The sequence below is a fragment of the Pseudorasbora parva genome, chromosome 2 (assembly GCF_024679245.1).
Source record: "Pseudorasbora parva isolate DD20220531a chromosome 2, ASM2467924v1, whole genome shotgun sequence".
In the NCBI taxonomy this organism is placed as follows: domain Eukaryota; kingdom Metazoa; phylum Chordata; class Actinopteri; order Cypriniformes; family Gobionidae; genus Pseudorasbora; species Pseudorasbora parva.
In genome coordinates this window covers 42,719,039-42,734,160 of record NC_090173.1, presented here as the reverse complement: position 1 = coordinate 42,734,160, position 15,122 = coordinate 42,719,039, and the positions used below count along the sequence as shown (strand labels likewise).

The window sequence follows — 15,122 nt, the reverse complement described above, 5'->3', positions numbered from 1 at the left end:
GATATGCCATCCAAGGAAGACCTTTCAGACTACAATGAGGTTTTCCAGGTCAGTATGTATTATGTGAGATGTGAGCCTCTGCTGGACATATATGACTCACTAAATAGACCATGTTGCATGCTTCTGGTGTCATCAGATAGCAAATACATTTCTGTATTGCATTACTTTTGAGCTATTTCAACATAAATGTGGTGGGAACATCTGCAAGATCTTTGATATATTTTCTATTTATTCTATAACTCTCTGCCCACTAATCCAGCAGGAACACTGTTTTCATAATCATTTATGATGGCAGGCCCTGTGATTGTCATTGATGCAATCACTGCTCTCTTCTCACACAATGAATGAAGTCTTTCTTGATAAGCACTGAGAGACGGCCCGTAACCGTGTCTCTAGTCTTTCATAAATTGGAGAAATGTCAAGTGTCCTTCTCATTATGAAGCTCTGAATGGTGGGGTAAAAGGTTACCTGTGAGGGTGCCCATTTTTTCACTTCAATAATAAAATGATATACTCATCTATTTAATATTTTAACTGTGTATATATCCAGAAATGAATCCAATCAAACCAGGTCCACAATTCTTTCCCCAAACGTGTCATCTTTATTTGTGTGTGTTTGTGGAATACCCTGAGTCCATTTGGCATAAAACGTTGTATTCGTAGTCATCTAATTTGAAATGTTGACTACAAACATGGAGGTTTTTCAGATTTTCGGTCATGGCACTCTCTCATTTTTACAATTCTTTGCCTTTAGCCACTGCCTACTGGGTCCTTCACTGGAAACCGCAAGTAAATAATTTGCACTAAACGTTTACTCTTTGAATTATTGCACCTGGGAACAATACGTCAACACCAATTATGACTATAAGTTTGCTAAGGGGTATTTCCTACTAAAGCAGTTTGGTATTTGACTCTGCTAAGCATATCCATAACCTACTGGTGGGAGTGGCCAAGGACAACAACATACCTAGTGCATTATGGGAGTTGAAGTTTTACAAACTATTTGGCAAAATGGAAGACAACAGCCCTTTCTCCAAGGAGGCAAGAGAAGTAGTGCATCCTCAAAATATCTAGCCTGGATGCCAGCCAAACTCAGCCCCACCCACAACCCACAACCTTAGAGGAGTGATTATCTCCGAACAGAAACTGTTCGGACCAATGAAATCATCAGGGTGGGCTTTAGACGATGACGGACAGATGATCAACAGTAACGTAATCATGCACGTCATCAAAGGGGCTTGGATTATATTTGCTCGAATCCTAAACGGAGAGCTTGGGGGGGGGCAAGGTTGCCTGCTTTTAGCAAGGTTGCCTGCTAAAATTCGCACTCATGGGTCTATATATATCACATAATAGTCGCTTGTAGGTTGTAGGTCTATCCAATTGAGGTCTTTCCTGGTTCGGTTGAAACACGCCTCATAATCACAGCCCAATGGAGCAGTTTCAGACTCATATTCTGACTAGAATTGAGTATGACCATGTCATGCTAGTAACTGCCCACTGGACTTGGCAACACTGACAAGACACCCTAAGGCGTGCGGTGGGTTTGGTGGAGGGTACTGAAAATGAATAGGGAGAAATCATATGAAACAAGCAATGCCTCCATCTCTCTGATTGTTTCATGCGATAAATCCAGCCTCTTGTTTTTATTTATTTTTTGTTTGTTTTTTGCAAATCAGTCTGGTTAAACGAAATGTTGGCATAAATGAGAGGACTAATTAAAAAGTGGCTAAGTAAACAACTCACCCACTTGGATATCACCACTTTATGTCATGTCAAAATGAAACTTGAATTGGCCTGACAACATGATGACTGTGGGGTTTATTTAGTGAGCGATCAGCTTGGGAAAATGAAAGTTATATCTTTGTGTCTGAAACAAGTGTTTACCAAGCTAGATGACTGATAAAAATAAGTTAACTATTAAAAAAAAAAGCTGAACATTAGTTCACAAGTAATATACACTTTTATATTGTTACTGTCTTTAGTTATTATTTTGGAATAAAAAATAAAATCTGTAAAATCACTAACTTGAGATGTACTTTAGAATTACAGAGGTTACAGAGAGAGACTTATATTTTGTTTCAGTTTTTTGATGTAGTTTATTTAACCAGGGAAAAAGTGACAACATTAAGTGGAACTGGGACATGATTTCAAATTTGATCTATGAAGAAAAAAAAAAGAAAAAAACTGTGAGGACTTTGCCTCATTACAGAGCATTCCTGCACACCACTGATTTATACAATAAACATATTGCAAATTGACAAAAAGAACAGAAGGAACATATACCTTGTTCGTTGCGAATGATACTTACTACTGCTGGGCTGTGGGGGTCCCAAAAAAAGATTAGGAGACAGTAATTCAGGGCAGGTAGCACTGGGGAGGAACCGGAGATCATATCATTACGATCTAGGAGCCGATAAGACCAATAATCCTCCAGGCTGTGATAAAGGTGTATGGGGCAATCAGGGGATCTATGCCAGCTTATTCCCCACTAGGCCATTTTCACAGAGCCAATCTGCAGTGTTGATCAACGTTAACATGAAGCATAGTACCACAGAGACGCTTCACAATTGGGATCGATCTGACTCTAAGACTTATTGCTCTCTCTGAAATGAAACTAAATAAGAATAGCTACAGTCCTGTTTCTGTCCAAGATGAATTTGAGATGTTTACATGCGTTTACACTCACCATGTGGAACTCTTAGCATAGCTGTACCTAGAAGGCTCCAATGTCACATCATTCACTAAGTGAAGTTTTATTAACTAATTTCGGGAGGAGCACATACAGATAATTAAACAACGGAGCCGTCAGATAATCAAACCTAATTAACAAGGAGAGCACGTCAGATCTTTAAACCCAATTAAACACAAGTGGCGCATGGTAAGCTAATCAATCTAAGCAATGATAAGAGATGTATTTATACAACAGATTTACCTCCTCTCGTTGAACATTTTTATTTTAGCATCCCTCCACCACCCCATCTCCTCACTTCAATTTAATAAACTTATCCACAACTTTCCTGCAAGTCTTACTGGGCGTCGCCATGACACTCGATACTTCCGGTTGACGGTATCTCAGTTCCGGTCTAGCACACGTAACAGTTATTCTGCGTTCACACCAGACGAGAGTGACGCGAATAAATAGCGCAATTCGCGCAAACTTGGACGCGTGAACATTTTGCCTCTATTCGCTTCATTCACTACACAACGGACGCAAATTTGCGTCACGGGAGGGGCTTCTGCCAGGCAGCGGCAGTCGTCAGAAGGACGAGCCGAGTTAAGGCTGCTCTCGCCGGGGTTAATGAGCGCTGAGCGCCGCCGAGCGCCTGAGAGTCTCACACCTCCGAAACCTACTTGCTTCCATAAACCATGCAACATAAACGGACCCGTTTGACATGTTTCTACACCCTACGCACTCCATTCAATGCACAACGAGCTTCAAATAAACTCAAGAATTGTGATGTAGAAGTAATATTTATATTTTAATATTTGTAATTGTTGAAATCATGTCAGACATTGTCAGTAGACTTTTTTTTTAATCAACATGAAAATAGACGGACGAACTTAATTTAAGTATATATTGTAATAGAAATTAACAATTAATTTAATTATTTAGTTTATATAATATATTAGTTTAACCTATTTAAAATACTGCAGTACAACTGTATACTTTTTTGCAAGGGGTATGTTTATTGTTTTCAATAATTTACAGATTTAATGTGTATCAAGACCTCTCAGCGTTACCTTCCAAATATAGACCTGCACTCCAGCGGGACCCAGCACAACTGAGTGCGACGCGGGATAATATTTGATGGGTGAATGCGGATGCGGGCGGCAAGATATTCCCTGCGTCTCAATCGGCTCCCTAGTTCACTAGTCAGGGCACTGATCAGGGCATAAGTCAATGGGCTGACTCCCTGATCAGTGCCCTGACAACTGAACTAGGGAGCCGATTGAGACGCACATTGTGTGCGAGTCGCGGGAAAATAAAATTATGAAAATAATAATTAAGTGGAAATATCTAACAAAATAAATAACTAGAAACAAATAAACCTTTATTTATAATAAAATAAAATCGATTTACAGGCGCATTGACGGAAGGTAACTCTTGCGTGGATCATAGGAACAGCCAAGCTGGCCTACCACACAGTGGCAAAATGTGTGCACCGCATAACTCAGGTGAATCGCTTAATACTACAGATATTAGTAAGATAGTCAGATCCATGCGACCATCTGGGACATGTGATCATTTTGCCTGAAGCGTTGTTGTAAAAGTCTACTCCTGAATCCTGATAATACAACCAAGCGTTTAGCTGATAACAGTACAGACCAATGTAAACCGGAAGTTCGTTACCGGCGTGTTCTACGTTGCCATAGTGATCATGGGAAAGGTCAGAGTTCGGGAAAGTTGTGGATACTCTGGGTTCGGGCAAAAATCAGAGCCCGGAGCCCTCCCCTGGACAGCATGCCAAATACGCATAATCTTTACTCTATTTAATTGATGTAAGTGTGAACTCGTGAACTATATATCCAACCAATCATTATTCATCTTCTGTATTATATAAGTTATGCTACCATGCATAACTATCCATAAATCAGGAGGTATAGGTAAAGACGTGTGTTGTGTAACTGGATATAAATATTAGCCCTATTCCTAAACCTAGTGAGCTACTTTGTTGCCTACATTGGAAACTTGCCTCTAAGGCAGCATACTATAACCATCATGGCACCACAAATGATTTTAAAAACTCTCCACCAAAGTGCTACAAGAACACTGCAAGACTGAAATTGTCTCCCTGCGGGCACTAAAAGACTCCTGACATGGTGGTGTATACAAGTGTTTCCTGATTAGGTGCTTCAATTACGACTGAGACTTTTGTTCTCCCTGGACCTTCTCCACAAGGATATATTCTCCAATACATTCTCACAAGATTTTGATCACATACAAACGGGACAGCTGATTCTTGACATGTCAACAAACATCATGCTGTCATCTCACACGTCTGCTCTCTAGATGAACTTCAGCAGACGACCTGCACTGCGATCTTCGACTTCTTGCTGTAAACTAGCCATCATCTTAAATCAATCAATATGTTTGAGTCCTTGTCTTTAGCTATAGGCAGCGACACAAATAGCACTGTGCATAGGAGACGACGCACAGAATTGATTTCAATAGAGTTTGACATTGTTGCTGAGGTAACACTTCAATATTCTTAAAGGGTCATGAAACACTAAACCAAAATTCCTGAGATTTTAACACAAGTATGTGTGTTGAACATCATGGAAGACATTGATACCGTCTAGTGTTGAATCCGGGAGAAAAATAGTTCATTTTAAAGCTTTTTGCTTTTTTCAACTTCCTGGTTTAAATTCTACTTTATGGCATCGTAGGCTGTGACGTTTTCTCGAACTATAGCGCGACAATGACTCATCGGTGTCTCATAATTATTCATGAGACTATACGTGTTTTTCTCCTATGAGAAGTCATGTTGCTTTATTCATGAAAGCATGTGTTTAAAGAGTTAGTTCACCCAAAAATGAATTCATGATCCGGATCGCGTGTCAAACTGCTGAAATCACTTGACATTGGTGATCTGAATCATGAATCAATATGCTGATTCATAACCATTTTAATCTTTATTTGTAGACCGACAAGCCAGACCACCATCAAGATGTTTAGTCTGGAAACTCACCATAGACAGGGCTCAATCCGAGGGGCGGGATAAACGGTTGTCTTTCAAACTCCCTCTGCATGCGATAGGATAGCGCTACAACCAACCAGAGCAACGAAGGTGAAACAGAGCATGTTGACAGATTAAACATTCACCGTATCCGGTCGGCTAAACTCCGAACACATCTTCCCTTTTTAAGAATGACTTCAGTGTCGTTCTTTGTTCTTTTCTCAGAGAAAAGCTTAACTCCAAGTCTTCCAGAGTCGCGGCAAAGCTGATTCGAAAGACTGCCGCCGTTCCCCAGTTTCTGTGTTTACTAGAAGCACGCAAACACAACTCGGCTGCCGTCATTATGGCCCCACCCACCGACTCTATACACGATGTGATTGGCCCGGCAAGAGTTAGGCAAATACAGCTCAAAAGGGTATTGAGAGTTCCCAGATGACACTTGCGGGCAGATTAAATTTGCTGCCGCTAGGGCGCGTCTAGATTTCTAGGCTACTTTATTTGAGGTTTGAAAACAAACCCAGAAGAGAAGACAATGCTGAATAAAGTCATAGTTTTTGTTATTTTTGGACCAAAATGTATTTTCAGTGCTTCAAGAGATTCTAATTAACTGATGTCACATATGGACTACTCTGATGATGTTTTTATTCCCTTTCTGGACATGGACAGTATAGAGTGCATACACTTCCATACACTCTCGGACTGCATATAAAATATCTTAAACTGTGTCTGAAAATGAACGGCGGTCTTACGAGTGTGGAACGACATTAGGGAGAGGAGTTTATTACATATATTTCATTTTTGGGTGAACTAACAATTTAATTAATCATGACATCACGCATTGATATGCGTCATGTCATGACATCAGGCATATTCCTCTGACTGTTTCTTAACAGTGAGATTGCATAGTAAGTGAGAGATGCATTAATGAATCGAAAACGAGATCCATTAATCCAATTTTTCTGCATTGTATGAGTGTTTCTGTTACCTATGTTCTCTTCAATAGATCCTGAGACTACAACGCGAAAGCGATTCAAACACACTATGAACCACTCTTCACCAACCAAATGGCATATCAAGCTCCACAAAAAGTTATCAAAGTTATACAACAGCGTGTTCATTTATATTTTTGATTTTTTTGATGCAGAGAACAAATTGCAAATTGCTATGCATTTAATTGTGAAGCTTTTACAGGATATATATATTCAGTTTAAAGTTTAAAGCTGAACTGAAGACTTTTCTGTACAGAAAGGCTTATGTGTTGATTGTTTGTATTAGTCTTTATTTTTACATTTTATTCATTTTTGGAAAAAAAAATCTCTTTTTCCATTGTTGCACTTTGAGATTCTTCATAATGAAAAGTGTGTTATAAAATAAGTCTATTATATATAATATGTGTAACGGTGAGCTTACAAATCCATGTGTATATTGTGTTGCGTGTAACTTAATGGTAATTTGCAGTATACATTTGTGGGAAGCTTTGTTGTTTTTAATGAGAGCGAAATGCAGTTGTTGTGCTGTCACTCTCCCCTCACCCCCTTCTTCTCCACAGCTAAACCACGCCCACTCTTATAGCATTTTTCAAAACTGCTGAGAACTGACTGCTGCTAAACCAAACGGCAACCTCCCGCGATCTCTCTTGAAGCCAATACGGAAGTAATGTAAACTGTAATTCCTCAACTGGCCACTAGGGACAGGCTCCAGAAGGGAGCAGAATCTCATTGGGCCCCATGTTAAAACTCTCAACTTTAAAGCAGAAAAAAACATGGTTACAGCCTGGTGCAAATTGTGGTTTTAGCCTATAAGACTAATTTTGATCTTCATGACAACTGTGAGGGGGGTGAATTTTTTTTATAACTCATTCGTTTACGTTATAGAAAGCCTTAAAGTTCTGCATAATTAAGGGCGTGGTTACAAGTGGATAGCCATTTATCTGCCGTCTATAGTCATTGCGTCACCTCAGCTCCGCGCACATCCCGCCTATTTGCCCATCTTCTGTTATGAGGGAGTGACACGCGATGACTCACTCTCAAGATGGCAACGCCCAGCTCGCCCCTACTTTAAGCTTCAGAACGGCTTATCGGAAACCTATGGGTGATGTCACGGACACTACGTCCATATTTTGTTACAGTCTTTGTGCTAAACAGGGGGTTTTATCAAGAGGGTAATCTAGCACTCAGAAAGCGTTCCACCCATAGGGGCGGCCATTGCTAACCAAGCCATCACCTGCTGTTAGCATCCCATTGACTCCCATTAATTTTTGAGTCCCTTTGACAGTGAATAACTTTACATCTGAGGCGTTTAAAGACTCCATTTGTCTATTGTTTATTTATAAAGAAACACGACAATGCATAAAAGGCTCCATTACCTTGTATCTTACTATCGCCCCACAGAAGCTGTTTTTGTAAAAATAGGCTAACGATTGCGTCATAACCAACGCGACTCTGTCGTACAGTTGAGAAATTACCGTATAGACCTGAGGAGACGCTCAGAGGCAATCTTGTTCTGTCTATGAGACAGTCAGGGGGACGTGGAGACATAAAGTCTGATAAAGTCAAGGGGGAAGAATGGGGAGAAGCCCATAGTGAGCCAAAAGCAACGGGAGAAAATATTTAAACAACGTGATTCAGATTTCACTTTCCACAACTACTAGAAGACCTACAGCTGTCCAACAGGTTGCTCACGTCACAACTACGTCGTCAAGCTCAGTCTGAGCCTGCGCAGTTCGCTCAGCCATCAGGAAGTGAGTGCCTCTGATTGGCCTCATTTTTCTGCCGTTGAAGTCAATGGGATAGCTCTGTCCATTTCTTTTACTGTCTATGGGTTTCATGACCCTTAAAGCATAAGCATAAGGACTGACATTTTTTTGTAAAATATTACCTTTTAATTTTTTTTATTTTTTATTTTATTACACAATATTTCATTTGTATCTATTTGTAAATGGCTATGAAACCTTTTGTCCAACTGTCTTGAAAATCAGTATAGTTAGTCTAGTATTTGCCCAAGATGTCATCATTTTCCAAGACTATGTTATATCTTGAAAAAATGTCCACCATTGTCTAATTAAACAGTTCTGTCATGAAACTCTAGATGGCACAGGCTGATAGGTCATTAACTAAGGGTGCTTTCATACTTGGTTCGATTGCCTGGACAAAACCCGAGTTCTATTGCTCCAACCTCTCCCCCTGCCCCCGCTGGACAGTGTTCATATTATATTATTTGGGTCCGAACCGGGGTTTGCATCATCAAAGCAGCAGCTGTTTACCCCGTTGTTTAGTAACGATGGCGAGTGTGAAGACTACGAAATGCATTGCACTGCTCCCTGTCACTTATATTTTTGTTTAAAAAAACGCCGAAGACGAGCAGAAATGAGATCTACAGCTCTCTGCTTGTAGTATGTCAGTAATGCTCGTCAGGTAAATGAGTGAAACACTCACAAAACACATTTTCATCAAATCATATATCATTAATAGTGGTTTATTTTCACGATTGTGTTCACATCAGCAACGAACCATACTGAAGTTCACATGAACCGAACCCCAGACCACCTTTTTAAGCGGACACGGATACGGTTCAAGGGTGCGCATCCGAGTTCGGAAGTTCGTTCCCATCATCCAAACGAACCGAACTCTCATTAAACATCATATGATATCAAAATTGCCTAATGTTAGTAAATGAAATGTGGACCCAGGTTGAGTTACAGGACTGTGCAAGCATTAGGAGTGTTGATTGACTCAATCTCCTCCATCTGTGTTTGATCATTGCTCTGAATCTAATCTGGAAAAAGTCTTTCACAAAAACGTGATTTTCTCAGCTTTTAGTTCAAAATATAGCTTTTTTTATGAAACTTACCCATTCAAGTGCTGATAAAAAATGGATGCAATTTTTTATTTTTTTTAAGAAGAGGGTCAGTTCTTTCTTTTGATATATTGCCACTCAGATATTCACAAAACAAAATATTCTATGAACTATTACATTTTGGTGAAAATAGTCAAAAACCCTGGCGGCTGGCAAAAAAAAAAAAAAAAAAAAAAAAAAGTTGGCAGGGAAAGAGTTAAAGAGCAGTTTAACAGTAGCCTAGAAATCTAGACGCACCCTAGAGGCAGCAAATTTAATTTGCCCGCAAGTGTCGTCTAGGAACTCTCAATACCCTTCTGAGCTGTGTTCCTCAAAATCTGGACAGCCCAATCACATCGTGTATAGAGTCGGCGGGCGGGGCCATAATGACGATGGCCGAGTTGCGTTTGCGTGCTTCTAGTAAACACAGAAACTGGCGAACGGCGGTCTTTCGAATCAGCTTTGACCGTGACTCTGGAAGACTTGGAGTTAAGCTTTCCTCTGAGAAAAGAACAAAGAATGGCACTGAAGTCATTCTTAAAAAGGGAAGATGTGTTCAGAGTTTTGCCGACCGGATACGGTGAATGTTTAATCAGCCAGCGAGCTCTGCTTCACCTTCGTTGCTCTGGTTGGTGTAGCCCTATCCTATCGCATGCAGAGGGAGATTGAAAGACAACCGTTTATCCCGCCCCTCAGATTGAGCCCTGTCTATGGTGAGTTTCCAGACCAAACATCTTGATGTGGGTCTGGCTTGTCAGGCTAGTTTAACAGGCTTTCTTCAAGAAATTTGTTATGGAGTGTTAAAGGAACACTCCACATTTTAAAAAATAGGCTCATTTTCCAAGTCCCTTAGAGTTAAACAGTAGAATCAGCTGATCTCGGTATCTGGCCGTAGCACTTTTAGCTTAGCTTAGCATACATCATTGAATTGAATTAGACCATTAGCATCGCGCTAAAAAAATGACCAATGACTTTCAATATTTTTCCTATATAAAACTTTACACTTCTATAGTTTACATTGTGTACTAAGACCAACCAAAACATTTTTATTTTTTTAGATCATAACCACTGATTCTTTCGTTCCTTGTTCTTCGTTGGTATTCTGTGAAACACGATGGTAGAATACACCTTTGACTTACTATCACAGTCCTTCACGACACACAGGACCATGGCTAATCACACAGTAAATCCATTACATAATTTGCCGGCAGCAACTCTGCAAGCATTTTCTGCAACTACACAAACTTAGTGTCGGTCGCATTGGAAGTTACCTATCTGAGAACTACTTTCAGGCGCTGCGTAATACCAGGAATGAGAGAATAGTTTATATCTATATCGGCCTAAAAATCGAAACTTTTCATTTTCCGTTGGACTTAGTACACAATGTAACTACAGAAGTCAAGTTTTAATAGGAAAAATATTATCTTTGAAAAAATAAAGTCTTTGGTCAATTTTGAGAGTAATGCTAATGTTCTAATCCAATTCAATGATGTATGCTAAGCTATGCTAAAAGTGCTACCGCCAGATACAGAGATCGGCTGAATGGATTCAAAAACGATAAAACTCAACTGTTAAACTCTTTCCTTTAAAAAGATAGTCCATCAGCCAAAAAAAAAATATTTTTTAACCCTCATGTCATTCTAAACCTGTATGACTATTTCTTTATTAGAATAAAAAGTTTGACCGCTGTTAATCTCCAAACATAAAATATGAACTATACTTCAAAACTATAGTTTTGTGGTTCTCGGATTTAACGCCACTGACTCTTTGAGAATACCGGTAATTACTTAAATTTCAGTTTGTTCTTCACACAAAGCTTTATGGAATAGACTGCGAACAATTGGGTGTATTGTGCATTTTATTGGACATTATCAGGATAATCAAATATTGCTATGAATTCTCATCATAAGGAAGTGAAGAATCTGCAGCAATTATAGATTTGGAATGACATGATAGTTTTTAGGGATGAACCAATACAATTTAATACAAAAATGTTCCAGTTGTCAGGCTATGCAGTCCAATTCACAGCATAAAATCATATGAAATAAGCATCACAAGGTACATTTCCAATGGTTTTAACAGGCCACTGTTAGAATAAGACTGGAATATATTTTTAAATCAGCAGCAAATTCTAAGAGGCCTTTTTAAATTAGGCAGTAAGCTGTTACTCTAAAGTGGAGCAGCTGATTATTGGGTAAAATAAAGGGTAAATGATGATGAGCTATCATGATTTTAGAGAGGGATAGAAAAAAGTGGATAGACTTTTACAAGCCAACAGCTCTAATAAAATACAGTTTAACTTCAAATCAAAGGAGCACTTAAACGCCAAAACTGCATCTGACTGCAGCACGTTAAAATACATATTCGCTACAAAAAAGTAAAACAATTACTCGTCTTTCTTTAGCTGTACTGAGACGTTCACAGCAACTCACTGAAAGACAGATGAGAGAATGGAGAGAGCTGTCTTTCACCTGTGGCAGGAAGCTCTGCTCACACGTCTGCTCAAGCCCCCATTAAGAACAGCACAGATTTAAACTGTCAATCAGAGACCAAAGGGAAGTCTGCCCGAGCTTTCACATTCAATTACACTGGGACAAGCTCATGTGTGAGCGCTTGCTTCTTTATGGAAAAAGAAAAAGAAGTATTTTCCATCTTGATACCTCAATCTTGTATACGATATTTCTGTATTCTTTACCATTTATTAGTTTACAAAAATACAAAAGATAAACCTTTATTAAAATCATATAAAATCTGCATTTTAATCTATCTAAATCATTTTTCGACTCTAATTCATTTCACTAAGATCATCAATGTTGTTATTTTTAACACTTTTAAGAATAAACTCAGCCCAAAATTTGAAGCCCAAAAAAGGGAATCCATTGATTATAAAAGTAATCCATGTGGCTCTGGTGGGTTAATTTAGACCTTCTAAAGTGAATTGATGGGTTTTTGTAAGAAAAATATCCATATATAACATATATTAAAGTAAAATATCTAGCTTCCGGCACAACGCCTTCTGTATTCAAATTATGGAAAAAGGCCTGATGATGATGTCGGTCACAGCGTTTTGAACTGCAAGAGGCGTTACTTTTACTGCTTAAGTTAAATAGATATTTTACTTTATCATGTGTTAAATATGAATATTTTTCTTACAAAAACCCATCAATTAACTTCAGAAGACATGTATTCACCCCCAGGAGCTGTGTGGAGTATATTTATGAGGGATGGATGCACTTTTTTCGGGCTTCAAATTGTGGGCTGCCATTCTCTAACAGTATAAAGCTTTGATTAGTCAGGACATTTTTAATATAACTCTGATATTCTTCTGAAAAGAGGTTGTCATATGGTTTGAGGGTGAGTAAATCATGGGCTATTTTTTTATTTTTTGGTGAACTATCCCTTTAAGTTGTTTAGGTCAAATTTGGCATTTAATTTGCATAAAAACAAATAGTTTTGTTTTGCATTGAACTGAACAGTTTTTGCACTGTATTTAAATGAATGGTATACAATTGATTTCTAATTTGCTTCTTGGGTTGTCAACCTTATCTTCTGTCTATATGTGTTGTTGTCTTGGAAACAAACTCCCTTGTGCATCATTGCACCATCACATTACTGAGGGGTAAAACAAAATACGCATTTAAATGAAAATTGTTAAAGGTACTAATTTTTATTGGCACTCTAAGACAAACATCTTTCAATTGGTACTGCATTATTTCTACTTAGAAGCTGAAACCCACACACATTTAAAATGTCTAATTTGGACAACAACAAAAAATGCTTTTATACCATTTAAATGATTATATTTTACAATCTTGACATTTAAACATGATATGAAACACTGCATCAACTAACACACCAAAAAAAAAAAAAAAAAACATGATCACGAAGTCTACTTTGGTGTAATGACTGCTCTTTGCATGCATATGACAGAAGCTAAATGATGGTGGAGTTTCTGTTCAGGTAATTTTTTTTTTTTATTCTCAGTAAAACTAGACAAAAAAGAGAGCTCTGTGATATCTACTTCTATACTATCGCATCTGTTGAGAGCCAGCTACAGGTGTTGAACTACACAGATCTGAACACAGCACACACACACACACAAAAAAAGGATGCAACCTATATAAAATGTTGAAAAATCTTAAAACAAATTCTTTACACAACTAAAACGCAATTCAAACTCACAAAAAGCCACCAGGCAAACTAAAATACAAATAATGTGATTTAGTTTAATAGAGAAATCCAGTAACAACGTAAGGTAGGTAGGCTATAAAGCAATACACTGACTTGTACTCACAGAAAATCTAGAATAAGCTAGTAACACTTCACGCTGATGCTTATTAGACTATAATTCCCCATTTTAAATGAATGGCTATGATACAGGCAGTATACAATGCAGGTATGAATCCATAATAAATGCACCTCACCTGTGGATTTCTCATTCACTGCTGTGCGATGCGCGCGCGACTGTTTCTGTGCCTCTCAGACTTTTCTTCTCCCATCGAAATCTACGCAACTGGTTGGTGGTATATCTCTTTAAGACGGGAGATGTTATTGTTAAGCAATATACGTTAATTTGTCCTCATCTGATGACAGGAAAACGTTTTAATTTCTCCTAGACGTTTCCGTCTGCTTTCGTGCGCACCGGCATAATCCGTATATGGTAAAGGGAAGTGCAAGACTACTTTGCATGCCTCGAGCTGTTGCTGAGGGGCTGTCAGCCGCTTTGCCAAGAAAGGACAGCTTTGCCGTCTTTTATACCATTACAGAACAAAAGCCCATTTCATCTGTATGTGTAGAGAAGGTACTATAACATGAAATAAAAGAAATGCTCATCAGAGTCCTATATACAAAACCATAAACAGCAGGTAAAAACGTACAGAAAGTGTGAATGTTTGTAGAGCAAGTCAGCTGCTTATTTTTTTTAAAGCCTAGAAAATAATAGATTCTCTTTAATGGTTGCTTGATTGTTGCCTGCCAAACAGATGAATATCACAATTTGGACAGCCTACAATTTAATAAATCAGCCCAATAATTGACTCGCCCTTAACTGTGGGGTTTGCATACTGTGCCATTGCATAACTAAGGCAAATTTCACAAAACCTCCATAAAACCTTGTTTTTCAAAGCTCACAGAGAGAAAGCCACAGCCAAGACTTGGCATTTATGTAGGTCTCCTCTATTTTGTTCCAATTAGACAAACCAGTAGGAGGAGGTGCTACCCTGCAGACAGTATCTGAGACGTTTATTAGTATGAGTAAAACAGAAGCATGGACCCGAGCTCCCAAACAGTGCGGTGACTCATACTGTCACAGACCAAACGTGTGAGAGCCTTGTGATCATGCCCATGTGTGTGAGAATATGATGAAACATGATGTTTTTAGGGCTCGGAGCAAGGGAAGAAAGCACAGGACGAAGAGGAAAATCACCTTCACTTGTTTCTTATTCTTTAGTTTCGTCTCCAGGTTTCATTTAAATGTGCACACGTGACAGGCTGTAAATTGGGTGTTATTTCAAAATGGCCCACTTTTGATTGATTAATATATAGGCTGGCTGGTTATTGATTCAACATGGGAAACTAAATTAGATAACCTATAGATTAGTGTCAACAT

At 38.7% G+C, this 15,122-nt stretch overlaps 1 protein-coding gene across 1 annotated transcript in view; it reads right to left on the bottom strand.

Annotated features, from left to right (window-relative positions):
* The window catches only part of baiap3 (BAI1 associated protein 3), an 84,075-nt gene extending 69,837 nt beyond the window's left edge, over positions 1–14,238 (bottom strand). The window contains exon 1 of the mRNA XM_067420585.1: positions 13,939–14,238. The gene's annotated coding sequence lies outside the window, so the exon portion shown is untranslated. The remainder of the gene's footprint in view (positions 1–13,938) is intronic.
* Between the last annotated feature and the right edge of the window lie 884 nt (positions 14,239–15,122).